Source organism: Rhipicephalus sanguineus, unplaced genomic scaffold (genome assembly GCF_013339695.2).
Source record: "Rhipicephalus sanguineus isolate Rsan-2018 unplaced genomic scaffold, BIME_Rsan_1.4 Seq353, whole genome shotgun sequence".
Taxonomy (NCBI): Eukaryota; Metazoa; Arthropoda; class Arachnida; order Ixodida; family Ixodidae; genus Rhipicephalus; species Rhipicephalus sanguineus.
Genome location: NW_023615080.1, coordinates 58,641 through 62,426, shown reverse-complemented (window position 1 = coordinate 62,426; position 3,786 = coordinate 58,641).

The following is a 3,786-nucleotide window of genomic DNA, read 5'->3' as shown; positions in this document are numbered from 1 at the left end:
CGATTCGACACGAGGAATTCTCTGCAAATAAGTTCAATGAATCAAAGGCCTGAGTTATAACCTCGGGGCAAAGCAAACGGGCTTCTACCGATGAGACGCGACGAATTCTGTGCAAATAAGTTCAATGAATCAAAGGCCGGTGTTCTAACCTCGGGACAAAGCCAAGCGGGTTTCTACCGATTAGACACGACGAATACTCTGCAAATAAGTTCAATGAATCAAAGGCCGGTGTTCTAACCTCGGGACAAAGCCAAGCGGGTTTCTACCGATTAGACACGACGAATACTCTGCAAATAAGTTCAATGAATCAAAGGTCGGAGTTATAACCTTAGGACAAAGCCAAGCGGGCTTCTACCGATTAGACACCACGAATTCTGTGCAAATAAGTTAAATGGATCAAAGGTCGGAGTTATAACCTCGGACAAATCCAAGCGGGCTTCTACCGATGCAACACGACGAGTTCTGTGCAAATAAGTTCAATGAATCAAAGGCCCGAGTTCTAACCTCGGGAGAAGGCCAAGCGGGCTTCTGCCGATTCGACACGATGAGTTCTCAGCAAATAAGTTGGATGAATCAAAGGCTCGAGTTCTAACCTCGGGACAAAGCCAAGGGGGCTTCTACCGATGCAACTTGAGTTCTGTGCGAATAAGTCCGATGATTCAAAGGCCCGAGTTCTAACCTCGGGGCAAAGCCAAACGGGCTTCTACCGATGCAACATGACGAGTTCTGTGCAAATAAGTTCAATGAATCAAAGGCCCGAGTTCTAACCTCGGGAGAAGGCCAAGCGGGCTTCTGCCGATTCGACACGATGAGTTCTCAGCAAATAAGTTGGATGAATCAAAGGCTCGAGTTCTAACCTCGGGACAAAGCCAAGGGGGCTTCTACCGATGCAACTTGAGTTCTGTGCGAATAAGTCCGATGATTCAAAGGCCCGAGTTCTAACCTCGGGCAAAGCCAAACGGGCTTCTACCGATGCAACACGACGAGTTCTGTGCAAATAAGTTAAATGAACCAAAGCCCCGAGTTCTAACCTCGGACAAAGCCAAACGGGCTTCTACCGATGCGACGAATTTTGTGCAAATAAGTTCAATGAATCAAACGCTCGAGTGCTAACCTCGGGACGAAGCGAAACTGGCTTCTACCGATGCAACACGACGAGTTCTGTGCAAATAAGTTCAATGAATCAAAGGCCCGAGTTCTAACCTCGGGAGAGGCCAAGCGGGCTTCTGCCGATTCGACACGAGGAATTCTGTGCAAATAAGTTCAAGGAATCAAAGGCCTGAGTTCTAACTTCGGCGCAAAGCCAAACTGGCTTCTACCGATGCAACATGACGAGTTCTGTGCAAATAGGTTCAATGAATCAAAGGCTCGAGTTCTAACCTCGGACAAAGCCAAGGGGGCTTCTACCGATGCAACTTGAGTTCTGTGCGAATAAGTCCGATGATTCAAAGGCCCGAGTTCTAACCTCGGGGCAAAGCCAAACGGGCTTCTACGATGCAACACGACGAGTTCTGTGCAAATAAGTTAAATGAACCAAAGCCCCGAGTTCTAACCTCGGGACAAAGCCAAACGGGCTTCTACCGATGCGACGAATTTTGTGCAAATAAGTTCAATGAATCAAAGGCCCGAGTTTTAAACTCGGGACGAAGCCAAACGGGCTTTTACCGATGCAACATGACGAGTTCTGTGCAAATAAGTTCAATGAATCAAAGGCCCGAGTTCTAACCTGAGGTCAAAGCCAAACGGGCTTCTACCGATGCAACATGACGAGTTCTGTGCAAATAAGTCCGACGATTCAAAAGCCCGAGTTCTAACCTCAAGGCAAAGCCAAACGGGCTTCTACCGATGCAACATGAGTTCTGCGCAAGTAAGTTCAATGAATCAAAGGCCCGAGTTCTAATCTCGGGACGAAGCCAAACGGCTTCTACCGATGCAACACGACGTGTTCAGCGCAAATAAGTTGAATGAAAGGCCTGAGTTCTAACCTTGGGACAAAGCCAAGCGGGCTTCTACCGATGCAAAATGACGAGTTCTGTGCAAATAAGTTCAATGAATCAAAGGCCCGAGTTCTAACCTCGGGAGAAAGCCAAGCGGGCTTCTACCGATTCGACACGAGGATTCTCTGCAAATAAGTTCAATGAATCAAAGGCCCGAGTTCTAACCTCGGGGCAAAGCGAAACGGGCTTCTACCGATGAGACGCGACGAATTCTGTGCAAATAAGTTGAATGAATCAAAGGCCGGTGTTCTAACCTCGGGACAAAGCCAAGCTGGTTTCTACCGATTCGACACGACGAGTTCGGTGGAAATATGTGCGATAAATGAAGGTCCGAGTTCTAACCTCGGGACAAAGCCAAGCGGGCTTCTACCGATTCGACACGACGAGTTCGGTGCAAATATGTGCGATAAATGAAGGTCCCGAGTTCTAACCTCGGGACAAAGCCAAGCGGGCTTCTACCGATTAGACACTAGGAATTCTGTGCAAATAAGTTCAATGAATTAAAGGCTCGAGTTCTGACCTCGGGACAAAGCGAAACGGGCTTCTGCCGATGCGACACGACGAATCCTGTGCAAATAAGTTCAATGAATCAAAGGCCAGAGTTATAACCTCTGGACAAAGCCAAGCGGGCTTTTACCGATTCGACACGACGAATTCGGTGCAAGTTCAGTTAATCAAAGGTCAGAGTTCTAACCTCGGGCAAAACCAAACGGGCTTCTACCGATGCAACACGACGAATTCTGTGCAAATTAGTTCAATGAATGAAATGCCAGAGTTCTAACCTCGGAGGAAGCCAAACGGGCTGCTACCGATCCGACACGACGAGTTCTGTGCAAATAAGTTCAATGAATCAAAGGCCCGAGTTCTAATTTAGGGACGAAGCCAAGCGGGCTTCTACCGATGCAACACGACCTGTTCTGTGCAAATAAGTTCAACGAAAGGCCCGAGTTCTAACCTCGGGACAAAGCCAAGCGGGCTTCTACAGATGTAACATGACGAGTTCTGTGCAAATAAGTTCAATGAATCAAAGTTCCGAGTACTAGATTGGGACAAAGCCAAGTGGGCTTCTACAGATGCAACATGACGAGTTTTGTGCAATAAGTTCAATGAATTAAAGGGCCGAGTTCTAACCTCGGGACAAAGCGAAACGGGATTCTACCGATGCGACGCGACGAATACTGTGCAAATAAGCTCAATGAATCAAAGGCCGGAGTTCTAACCTCGGGACAAAGCCAAGCAGGCTTCTACCGATTCGACACGACGAATTTGGTGCAAGTAAGTTCAATAAATCAAAGGTCCGAGTTCTAACATCAAGACAAAGCCAAGCGGGCTTCTACAGATATAAATCATGAAGAATTTTGAACAAGTCAATTCAATTAATGAAAACGCCCCGTTATCAACCATATAGAGGACGTTATCAACCATAAAGCCAAACAGATAAAGGGGGAGGAAGAAGTAGATGGGAAGACAGGGAGGCTGGCCAAATGCTTGAACTGTTTGCAAAGTGAATGCGTGAACGACAGGGAACGATCACTTCGGCGCCGTATACACAATCAGTATGGCCGGAAGCAAAAGTCTATCAAGGGTTATGGTCGTTACCAGCGACAATGACAAGTGTGAAAACCACAATGTGCACCGAACCCTGTTGAAACAAGTTCGTTCTATTCACGACCCACCAAGACGATCAGATTAACTGCTGGCTAGGCGAAGTGAGCAAATGAAAGTGCACATGAAGAGGCACCATCTATGCGTTGCTGCAAAAGCGCACAATGTAAATGTCCTTACCCTC